The sequence below is a fragment of the Schistocerca serialis genome, chromosome 2 (genome assembly GCF_023864345.2).
Source record: "Schistocerca serialis cubense isolate TAMUIC-IGC-003099 chromosome 2, iqSchSeri2.2, whole genome shotgun sequence".
In the NCBI taxonomy this organism is placed as follows: Eukaryota; Metazoa; Arthropoda; class Insecta; order Orthoptera; family Acrididae; genus Schistocerca; species Schistocerca serialis.
Window position 1 is genome coordinate 650,384,955 of NC_064639.1, and position 13,140 is coordinate 650,398,094.

Below are 13,140 nucleotides of genomic sequence, written 5' to 3' on the forward strand. Positions count from 1 at the left end.
CGTCCGAGATCTGTTGCTCCGCGACACTTGGGAAGTTCGGCACGGCGACGCGCCTGGACATGGAAAGGAAGTTGCTACGTGGCGCCGGCACACTACCGACTATTTCTACTCAGTTCTCCGCGACCTGGACGCTCAACCGCCCACCCCCGACACCCAGAGGGAACACAGCAGGATTAAGGCTCAAATTGCAACGTTGACACGCCGCAGACTGCAGGGAGCTATGGTGCGAACCCGATGTCAAGATTCGGCGGGCCAAGAACATCCCACAATGCATCATATCGCCTCCGACAGGAAACATCGACGACAACGACTCATCACCGAAATCAACACCTGTCGCGGCCAGCACGTCACTTTCCAAGCTGAAATCGTCAGTGCCTTTGTCGACCACTACCGCACAATGTACCAGGAGGAGACTACCAACAACCACTCTGAGGGGTCTGTGTTACCACACGTAACTCGCACCCTCACCAGCGACGAAGCGAACGAGCTGACGGAGCCCATTACGCGTGACGAAATCCACGATACAATCAAAAAAGGTGCTCTGAATAAGTCACCTGGTGTCGACGGATTTCCGATAGAATTTTATCGCGCTTTCCTCACACTAATGGCATCACGGTGGACGACGATGTTTCATGAACTGATGACGATGGGAAACGCCGTACCGCCGTCCTTTGTCACGGGAATTATTATACCCATCCACAAACCGACACCAGGTGTGACGACAGCCCATTACCGTCCCCTGACTCTGCTTAACGCAGACTATAAAATTTTTACACGCCTACTGGCAACGCGATGCCGCAAGGTCCTGCCTAGCATTCTATCCCCGGAACAGACAACTCCGGGCGGCTCAGTTAATATACAAACGGCCACGGGAGAATGTCGCGATTTAATTGCCCTGGCAGCGGCGTCCAGACTCCGCGCCGCGGTGGTTGCCATTGATTTTGACAGTGCATTCGACAAAGTGCGGCATTTTTTTCTGTTCTCAGTGATGAACCGCATGGGTTTTCCACCAGCCTTTATCGACGTCATCCGGCGCCTGTACGGCACCGCCGAATCGCTGATTCAGGTTAATGGCCGTGTGGCGGGACCAGTGGCGATCCGGCGTTCCGTACGGCAAGGCTGCCCACTTTCGACCCTACTCTATGCCATAAGCCTGGAGCCACTCATCGGGAGTCTGACGAACCACCTTTCTGGTCTCACTTTGCGACAGCACAGTTTTCGATGTCGTTCGTATGCGGATGACCTCCTCCTCTTGATCCGCTCACGGGGTGAAACACACACGGTACTTGATTTGACATCAACGTACGGAACTGCAGCGGGCAGTAACATGAATGTGGCTAAATCCGCGCGATGCCCATATGACGCGGCCTCTCACACGACGACTTAGCACCTCTCCCGTGTGTACAAAACCTACGGTACCTTGGTATCATTTTCACTTCCAGCGTGCGCCGCTCCGCTGCCATCAATTTTCGGCGTGCACTCTAAACTATCCGCACGACGGTGCGACAAAATCTTCTCCGGCAACTCTATTCTTTACAACGTGTCCAATACCTCAATCAACATGTGGCGTCCAGAATGGTCCACATCGCACAGGTCCTCCCGCTGCCATCAACTATTGGACGCAGCCTCCAGGCTGCCTTCGGATACTTTCTTACGGCCGGTACGCTCTTTAAGGTCCGCTACGACACGCTCACCCTTCCCCCGCGAGCGGGAGGCCTCGGCCTTGTCAATGTGCGACTCCGAGCGGCGTCCTTGTACATGTCCACCATCCACAAGCAGTGGCACGGAGGCACCTCCCTTACACGCAGCTTGCTGGAAATTCTTGTGCCCGCGACCATAGCACCACCAGTACCAGTCGGACACATCAAGCACCATCTGACACACATTTCTGATTTCATAGTCGACTTCAGTTATGCTCACACACATTTACCGACCACGCGTCCTCCTCGACCTAAAGATTTTTACACCCCACTGCTTCGTTCCATATCCAGCAACAATATCGAACTGACACATCCGTCCACGCGGTGGCCCATGGTTTGGCGTCATATCCACCAACCATTTCTTCCCTCCAACGTCCGGGCAACATGGTACCAAGTCGCAAATGCAAAATTCGCCACAAACCAACGTCTTCATGCCATCGGACTAACGGACTCTCCACTTTGTCCCATTTGCCACCTCATGGATAACGATGTCCATCAACTGACTTGTGCTGCCACCAGTGGCGTCTGGAAACTTGCCCGACAGTTCGTTGCCTGTTACCTCCCCGTTCCGCCGGACTCTATTGACCCATGGACTTTTATCCATCCTGAGGATACTTATTTCCCCGCCACCAAAAATCATGCGATTGTATGGGTCAAGGGATGGACGATCACCTACACGTATAATGCTGGCGACAAATCACGCCTTGATTTCTGGCAGTACTTACAAACCGCCCACAGTGCAGTCGAACACCGACCGCACTACCGCGCCTTCTTCGCCAATTACCTACATGGATCTTTACGTCACCCCCGCTCAGTTGGTTGGTGCCACACGCCGACAGCTCTCCCCCCCCCCCCCCCCCCCCTGCTGACATCTGAGACTCTCCGCACTACTTTCTATATTGTAATCCACAGTGGAGTAGGCGCGTGGACACGCGCCTCCTTTCTTTTATGCACTATTCCAGAACACACAGGCTTTTCCCCCACTCCACTGTATATTGCTTCACACCTCTTAGCCTACATCAGTATTATTATTCTTTTTTTCCTACACCTTAGTTCATACAAAAAAAAAAAAACTTGCTCGCCTTGTACGAGTGTAATGTCTTGTGTTCTTTAATGCCGGAGGGATGGCATTTCTGTTGTATTTAAGTTTGTACCAATAAAGATCCTTTGTTCATTTACCCTGTTCCTAGTAAAATAAAAAATAACAATAATAAAATAAAATAAAAATAAATCAAAAAACTACTTTGAGGGAGTGATTCAGGGACGGGAGGGGGAAGACATCGCGGCCAGACCTCGGGTTCCGATCCCTGCCCGCCTTGTCACAACCTACTCATTAAAAAAACAAAACAAAAAATTGTATAACACTTGCCCGCGAAAGGCAAAGGTCCCGAGTTCGAGTCTCGGTCCGGCACACAGTTTTAATCTGTCAGGAAGTTTCAGTTCGTTCGAATTCCGCCGGCAGTATCTAGTGCACCTATAGTATGATACCATGGCACCAACTGCATTTGTGAACATATGTTTGGAGTTTAATAAGAAATTTATTTTATAGTTCATCTCAATGGGTATTTTTTGATGTATCTCCCCGAACTGTGTTATGTTTAAATCTCGTCAAACCTTCTATAAACTAACCATAAAACTGGATTACTATACTTGGAGATGGGACCCAGTCGCACAACCTGCCATGGGCCTAGTCCTGGCTCTCAACGCCCTTGACGACAGATGCTGCTATTTGAATAAAGCATTCATGCAAAATTGCACCAACTGAAGCGACTTCTGTTCTGATTGACTTCTGTAGTAAATGATGGAGGGATTGCCTTCTGGCCAGTGTGCCAAAAATCGTGTTTCACGTTATTATAAGTTAATATTCAGATTTGGTTCATAACAGTATCGGAGAACCTCTGTTACTGCACTGTCATTACACAGTTAAAACATCATTTTATTGGCAACTTTATGCGAACAACTGATTTAATAGAGAGAGCCGAATTACTTTTTGTGTCATTGGCTACGTTGCGAATGACCGAGTAGTGAAGTGATTCGCGGTAAATGATTTCAGTTCAGTGCTGACTGTGAGTGTTAAAAGACGAATGGGATGAAGTGTGCGCCCAAGTTCGGGTATCTGGGAGCAATCCATATCGTTCTATGAGTTCAGGAAAGTGCAATTTGGCTTGTGATACGTTAATAATATTTGTTAATGATTCGGAAAGTGATAAAGAATTGTATTTTGTGTAGTGAGAATGAATTAACAGTGCGAGCTAGTTTTGTAGGCGCACATGTGGTTACACAACATTGTTGTTCAGTATGCTTTTTTATGTGATGAATTGCTTGTAATAAGAAATATCTGCGTCATAAAAAAGAAGTACAGACCTCATTATTTATGTGAGACGAGAGCCTTAGTCTGTTTGTTTGCAGTCCCATTAAAGCCTCACAGCAAAAGCAATGGGCTTGTAATATGTCTGGCTTTACATGCATCATATTCAGATACAGGAAGTTCTTCTTAGAGCAATTGAGAATGCAGAAGTGGCAAATGACATTATGCGGTGTGAGGTACTGATGACAGATGGTTTGTTCGGTACCGGTATAGTGAGAAAGACCACATAAATTGTGGTCCTTTTCCGGGACTGGCGGCTGCATTCGGAAGTTTCGCGCCAAAATGATAATCTTTTGTTAATACTGGACAAACTAAACAGCATTTCATATTAAAATATCTCTCAATAGCGTGCTGCCATTCCATTATTTCACAAGTATTAACAACCAGCAGAATAATAAATTGCTAAACGGAAAGGCAGACGAAGTACTTCGGTGATCTTCTGATCGCGACTAACTTGGATGGCGGGCGGAGTGGTTCGGTTGGAAGGATCATAGCTGGTTCGACAGTCTCGGAGGACACACATATGATGACAAGCAGATAAAAGAAGTGGACAGTTTTAAATTCTTGGGATTACAGCTTGATAATAAATTCAACTGGGAAAAGCACACCACAGAACTGCTGAAGCGTCTTAACAAATCTCTATTTGCAATGCGAATCGTGTCAGACATAGGGGATATAAAAATGAAAAAGCTGGCATACTATGCCTAATTTCATTCCGTAATGTCATAATGGATTATTTTTTGGGGTAATTCATCAAGCCAAGCTAAAGTTTTCCAAGCACAAAAACGTGCAGTAAGAGTTATATGTGGTGTGAACTCAAGAACATCCTGCAGAAGTCTGTTTAGGGAACTAGGGATACTAACTACTGCTTCCCAATATATTTATTCTTTAATGAAATCTGTCATTAAAAATATATCACTTTTTCAAACCAACAGCTCAATTCATGGGATCAATACTAGATATAAAAATAATCTTCACAAGGATTTAAAGTCACTTAGTCTTGTGCAGAAAGGTGTGCATTATTCAGGAACACACATTTTCAATAACTTGCCAGCAGCCATAAAAAGCTTAACAACCAATGAAATTCAGTTTAAGAGAAGCCTAAAGGATTTATTGGTGGCCAACTCCTTCTACTCCATTGATGAATTTCTCAGTAGAACCAACTGATTTGTGTGTGTATATATGCAAGTACAATATAACTTCTGCACAATTTCAGTGCAGTAATGAGTTCATTGTAAATAAGTGTGTATGTGTGTGTGTGTGTGTGTGTGTGTGTGTGTGTGTGTGTGTGTGTAAGTACAATCTAGCTTCTGCACCATTTCAGTGCAGTAATGTGTTCATTATAAATAAGTATTATAGTAGTTGTATTACACGTTTATCACCTTATAAATAAATAAATAAACTTTTTTATTTTAAATTCAGTGCATTAGTATTTGTAAAATGATTCTTTCATATAGTGTTCATTAAAAAATGACGATCATTCCACTTGTGACCTGTGGAATGGTACATTAGCTTATTTGTTTGAGTTGTAAATATTTGTCATGTATTGTTGTTTTTCTGACATGTTCTACATCCTGGAGGACCTCCTCACTACGGATCAATTGGAATGAAAGTAAATCTAATCTAATCTAAAATGTTATCTGCCGCGGTAGGCATGAGATTAACACTTTATTAGCATTATATGGTTATATGGACATGTAGTTAAGAACAGGGTGATAGTAATTACGGAAATAAGCTGTTCATTATTTTGTTGAAGGATGGAAATTATTTGTGACTATAAAGTGGAATGTAACTGTGCAGTTTCTCGTGTTCTGCCAGTAAAAAAAATGTGACATCCCATATAAACAAACTAATTGGAAATGTAATTATTCACACAAAATCAGTTCCTCGCTAAGAGTTTCTTACCGCCTCAAGATAACGGATTCACGGCCTTCGTATTGTTTTCTGCACAGGGGACAACAACTGTAGAACACTGCAGGTTGATGAACATTATTTGAACTTATGCATTCCCTCATGGCGGTGAAAGCAAATAGGCACCTCGCTTGTACCTCAATCTTAGTACAAATGAGATCAGTGACATGTCACACAGAGGAGGTACGTAGGACTGTTTTTCAACTTGCCGTAGGCTCAAGATCTACGTGCTGCCTCAGTGCTGGTACGACTAAATCACTTGGAAGGTACCAGTTTAGTTGAAATATTAGATGCTATTTGTTTTGATGTGGCAATATAGGACTAGGCTCCTTACACATCCTACAACTTCAGTACTAATGTTAAGTGCCTTGTCGTAACAAAAGTAAGGGAATCTCACACTGTTTCTTGTTGGGAAGAAGCGTACTGTGATTTAAATACCATACAGGGCCTCTAAACAGGTAATTGGTTTAGGGAACGTTTGCTTCCAAAATCATCAACTGCTGCTTTACCATTTTCTCGAAAGAAGAAAAAAGTGTTATATTCAGTCAAATGAATCAGAACAGATGATTATACCAACTGTGTCACACAAAGTCCTTCAGTTAAGCCACTGAATTAAAAACCTAGAACATGTTTACTTAATTTCACATAGGACCTGCTAAGTTAACATTTCTGGACCATATTCCAGTAACGATCGCTTTCATGGGCGATCAACAAGATATTTGATCTACAGAGAAACGACCCTTTGTTTAATGGACGACTACTTCTGATCATGTAGTGCGACTTTCTCCACTCTCAGTTGTTGTCCATCTGAGTCAAAACGAGGCAAGAGACCTTGAGACCTTATCAAAATCCATTTCCCTACCACAGTAGTACAGTGGGTTGATATGGATCCGCCGATTAGTAGTTATTCCACCAAGAGCAGTCCAACTATGTCGTGATCTAGGATCGTATGCGTAGGAAATGTTCGTAGTGTGTGACTATTTTACCGATATGTTTCAAGGGCGCCCATATCCATGGGCAAGGGAGAGGGAGGGGGGGGGGGGGGGACGAAGCGATCGCCCCCTCCCTCCGAGCTCTGAGGAAGGGGAAAAATATAGGGCAGTTAGGTGTTTTTCTTTCAAGAAAATAATTTAAAAGTCGGTGTTACGTAAGGTTTTGGCAGGGTCGGAACTGGATCTTTTTTATGCCTACTTGCAAGTCACCATTAGTCTTCCAAAATATCAAAAATACTCCATAACCCCCCGGGTCTTGCCAATCCCCTCTCCCCCCCCCCCCCCCCAACCCCTAAATGACCATCATTAAACGCGGTGGCTTCAATCTAATTATTTTCTTTGAATAAATGTGTCATACATGTTCGTTTCATTTCTTTCGGTTCAATCGTGTACTATACAATGGCAGTTCTTTCTATGTACGATCCAAGTTTCATCGAGCTATGTTAGTTCGCAGTAACACATCATGCGAAAGTTACTTTCGTCCTGAAGTTTTGCACACAAGTGCAGTTTGTTGGGTTGGGGCAGGAAATCGACCGTGCCCTTTCAAAGGAACTCTCCCGACATTTGTCTGGAGCGATTTAGGGAAATCACGGAAAACCTAAATCAGGATGGCCGCACGCGGGATTGAACCGTCGTCCTCCCGAATGAGACACCAGTGTGTTAACCACTGCGCCATCTCGCTCGGTCTGTGTGCAGTTTGTAGCCGAAAAGTGAACGAAGAATAAACATATGACATAAGAAATGAAAACGGAAGAAATTCGTCTCTAAAAATAGTTCAGTGTGGCACAAATCGCTAATATGCTGTATGTCGAAGCCCCAAATTTTATGTTTGTTCGGGACACTTTCATGTTGACTAGGAAGACACTACGCGATGGTGTCGCAGCTTCTTTTTTTATTTTTTATTATTTATTTATTTATTTTATTATTTATTTATTTATTTTTATTTTTTTTTTGCATCAGAGGCTCGGTTCTACAATCAAGCGCAGTACAGCAGCGAAAGGAAGTGATCGCTAGCCTTTTTTTTTCTATCACAAACAGAAAAAAAGTGACGTCTAATATGTGACGCTTGTCACATACAAGGGAAGTGCCATTGCAACTATCTCTTCAAAGGCTTCAGCCAAGTTTAGTCCAGATACCGAATGCGAAATGTTAAGATAATTATGAAACGTGTGTATAAAATCGATTATGCTTTTTTCGACGTCTACCTATGCTAAAGATGCAATGAATTTTAAAATCTGCAGAGTGTGTATTGGTAAAGCTTACCATAGTCGTTTGATTTTCGGAGTCAGTCTACAGTGACGACAACATCTCTGTTCTGTGCGTTTGGGTGCTTACGTGACAGATGGGGTGAAGCGGGAAACAATTATGGAATTTGAAACTCCCGCGGACCTCTGTGCTGGTTCGCTGATCGGCCGAGAGGCAGCGCTGGCGTAACTGTTCCACTTTCCGTCACCTTGCGACACAGCAGTGCGTACCGGCACTTGCATCACGGCGCATCGCGTTGCATTTCCGTGCGCCAGTCACAAGGTCGTTTCCCACTACCCTTGCCGATAGTTTTTTTTTCTCCTTTCCTTACTACTCCCAGTGTTTACTCCTCTCTAGCTTCCTTTCCTCCTCATCTCATCTGCTTCACTCATGACGCAGAGCATTAATGATAACGAAGTCCTTGAATGATTGCACAGGCAGAGACTCAAACGGACTGCCAAAAGAGCCAGCTGTTATCGTTCAAATCACCCGACATCTCGTCTGTTTTGTATTGTAGCTGGCCGTAATTAGACTTGTTCACGTTCCTTTTAACACTTTTCAATATCTACTCATTTCGGAGAAGGAGGGAAGGAATTAGTGTTTGACGTCCTGTCGACAACGGGGTCATTAGAGACGGGGCACAAGCTCGGTTTAGGGTAGGATGGGGAAACAGGCCATGCCCTTTCGAAGGAACTAGGCCGGCATTTTCCTGAAGCAATATAGGGAATTCACGGAAAACCTAAATCAAGATGGCCGGACGCGGGTTTGAAAAGACGCCCTCCCGTATGCGAGTTCAATGTGCTAACCACCGCACCACCTCGCTCGGTCACTTCGGAGAAAGCTGATAGGAGATGCTCGTCAAAACGGCGCCTTATACCAAGATCCTTCACCTGCCCCAGTCCCACAAAGAGCAAAGCTCACAAAAGAAACAAGCATTTCGTGTCGTCGTAACTGCCGTCTGCTTCATGTCTGCTGTGCAGCGAGTTACGTTAATTTAAGTATTAACTGTATTTTTCTTACTTGTAACTTCTTCTTCCGTGTATTTTTGCTTTTAGGAAGCTTTAATTGTCGAGTGCTAGTAATACTATTCCACAGATTTCTGTGTTTGTTTTGAATACAGTCAGAGAGAGTCCCTTTAGTCAACCATAGTGCCAGTAGTGCTAGTGGTTGTTTTCAATACAGTCCAGAGACAGGTAGTGCTATTTTCATTGTTTTCTACAAGAAGTGTCTAGCAATCACAGTTTAGTCAACTATCAGCCGCCTTTAGTGAATTATCAGTCTAGTTAAAAGTTGATTAAATCTCTACAGTAAATTGATTTCTTAGGATGGACAGGATGTGTGACTGCTGTGTACGGACGCAGGAGGAGCTGGCCACTGTTCGCGAACAGCTGAACGTGTTGATGGCCGCGGTCAGCCGTCTTCAGGCTGCTGCCTCGGAGTGTAGCGGCAGTGGGGAGTCTGGTGCGTCGCATGGTACACCCCAGGTGTTACATGCTTCACCCACTGTCCCTGCTGTCGAGACATCTTCGCAGGTACCGGGCACGGTTGGGCCACCCTCTCCCCAAGGGGACTGGGGGGTTCAGCGGCGTTCGGGCGCACGAGGCGGAGGGTCAATGTGGAAGCTGGCCGTGTGGCATCGCCCGCTCTGCCTGTGAGTGGCCATGTGGCCGCTCCTTCAGCTAGGTCTGAGCAGGTACATGGGGGAATGGGTTTATTAGTTATTGGGAGCTCCAACGTTAGACGGGTGATGGAGCCCCTTAGGGAAATAGCGGAAAGGTCGGGGAAGAAGGCCAGCGTTCACTCTGTCTACTTGCCGGGGGGTCTCATCCGAGATGTGGAGGAGGCTCTGCCAGCGGTGATAGAGAGCACTGGGTGCACCCGACTGAAAATTGTTGCTCATGTCGGCACCAATGACTCCTGCCGTCTGGGTTCAGAGGTCATCCTCAGTTCGTACAGGCGGTTGGCGGAATTGGTGAAGGCGGAAAGCCTCACTCCTGGGGTGGAATCAGAGCTAACTATTTGTAGTATCGTTCCCAGAACCGATCGCGGTTCTCTGATTTGGAGCCGAGTAGAAGGCTTAAACCAGAGGCTCAGACGATTCTGCGGATATCTGGGTTGCAAATGTCTCGACCTCCGCTATCGGGTGGAGAAATGTAGGGTCCCCCTGAATAGGTCAGGCGTGCACTACACTCCGGAAGCGGCTACAAGGGTAGCGGAGTACGTGTGGAGTGCACATGTGGGTTTTTTAGGTTAGAGAATTCCCTCCCTAGGCCCGACAAGACGCCTCCTGAGACGCGGCAAGGTAGGAGTAGGCAAAATGCGACAGGGTATAACAATATTAATGTGCTAATAGTAAACTGCAGGAGCGTCTATAGAAAGGTCCCAGAACTGCTCTCATTAATAAACGGTCACAATGCCCATATAGTACTAGGGACAGAAAGTTGGCTGAAACCAGACGTAAACAGTAATGAAATCCTAAACTCAGATTGGAATGTATACCGCAGAGACAGTCTGGACAGTGAAGGGGGAGGCGTGTTTATAGCGATAAGAAGTGCAATAGTATCGAAGGAAATTGACGGAAATCCTAAATATGAAATAATTTGGGTGAATGTCACGGTTAAAGCAGGCTCAGACATGGTAATTGGATGTCTCTACAGGCCCCCTGGCTCAGCAACTGTTGTGGCTGAGCACCTGAAGGATAATTTGGAAAATATTTCGAGTAGATTTCCCCACCATGTTATAGTTCTGGGTGGAGATTTTAATTTGCCGGGTATATACTGGGAGACTCAAACGTTCATAACGGGTGGCAGGGACAAAGAATCCAGTGAAATTCTTTTAAGTGCTTTATCTGAAAACTACCTTGAGCAGTTAAACAGAGAACCGACTCGTGGCAATAACGTATTAGACCTTCTGGTGACAAACAGACCCGAACTACTTTAAACAGTTAACGCAGAACAGGGAAGCAGTGATCATAAAGCGGTTACTGCATCGATGATTTCAGCCGTAAATAGAAATATTAAAAAAAGGTAGGAAGATTTTTCTGTTTAGCAAAAGTGACAAAAAGCAGATTACAGAGTACCTGACGGCTGAACACATAAGTTTTGTCTCAAGTACAGATAGTGTTGAGGATCAGTGGACAAAGTTCAAAACCATCGTACAACATGCGTTAGATGAGTATGTGCCAAGCAAGATCGTAAGGGATGGAAAAGAACCATCGTGGTACAACAACCGAGTTAGAAAACTGCTGCGGAAGCAAAGGGAACTTCACAGCAAACACAAACATAGCCAAAGCCTTGCAGACAAACCAAAATTACGCGAAGTGAAATGAAGTGTGTGGAGGGCTATGCGAGAGGCGTTCAATGAATTCGAAAGTAAAGTTCTATGTACTGACTTGGCAGAAAATCCTAAGAAATTTTGGTCTTATGTCAAAGCGGTAGGTGGATCAAAACAAAATGTCCAGACACTCTGTGACCAAAATGGTACTGAAACAGAGGATGACAGACTAAAGGCCGAAATACTAAATGTCTTTTTCCAAAGCTGTTTCACAGAGGAAGACTGCACTGTAGTTCCTTCTCTAGATTGTCGCACAGATGACAAAATGGTAGATATCGAAATAGACGACAGAGGGATAGAGAAACAATTAAAATCGCTCAAAAGAGGAAAGACCGCTGGACCTGATGGGATACCAGTTCGATTTTACACAAAGTACGCGAAGGAACTTGCCCCCCTTCTTGCAGCGGTGTACCGTAGGTCTCCAGAAGAGCGTAGCGTTCCAAAGGATTGGAAAAAGGCACAGGTCATCCACGTTTTCAAGAAGGGACGTCGAACAGATGTGCAGAACTATAGACCTATATCTCTAACGTCGATCAGTTGTAGAATTTTGGAACACGTATTATGTTCGAGTATAATGACTTTTCTGGAGACTAGAAATCTACTCTGTAGGAATTAGCATGGGTTTCGAAAAAGACGGTCGTGTGAAACCCAGCTATCGCAATTCGTCCACGAGACTCAGAGGGCCATAGACACGGGTTGCCAGGTAGATGCCGTGTTTCTTGACTTCCGCAAGGCGTTCGATACAGTTCCCCACAGTCGTTTAATGAACAAAGAGCATATGGACTATCAGACCAATTTTGTGATTGGATTGAAGAGTTCCTAGATAACAGAACGTATCAGGTCATTCTCAATGGAGAGAAGTCTTCCGAAGTAAGAGTAATTTCAGGTGTGCCGCAGGGAATAGTCGTAGGACCGTTGCTATTCACAATATACATAAATGACCTTATGGATGACATCGCAAGTTCACTGAGGCTTTTTGCGGATGATGCTGCGGTATATCGAGAGGTTGTAACAATGGAAAATTGTACTGAAATGCAAGAGGATCTGCAGTGAATTGACGCATGGTGCAGGGAATGGCAATTGAGTCTCAATGTAGACAAGTGTAATGTGCTGCGAATACATAGAAAGATAGATCCCTTATCATTTAGCTACAAAATAGCAGCTCAGCAACTGGAAGCAGTTAATTCCATAAATTATCTGGGAGTACTGTAAGGGATCCGTGATCCTACGAACATAGATGCTAGTATCCGACGCCCAGGTCGATAGTAGACAGGGGTCGATTGTCGAGCGCCGCAGAAGGCAGTGAGACTGGTGTCGAGTGAGAGGAGTACTGGAGTGTCGAGTGAGACGTAGTGCGGGAGAGACGGGCAAGAATGGTGGTCGAGTGAGTTGTAAACGGTAAAATTCACCGGAGTATGACGAGTGAGCACGTCCCCCTGATCGTCGTGGGGTTGACCCTCACTAATGCCGATTCGCGAGTGATATGAAACCGAAAGTGACAAGTGCCGGATTACGTGTTTCGCGTAAACCGCGTCGGCCAGCAACAACCATGGATTGCAGTGAGGGTTGTTGTGAATGTTAACCATCATCA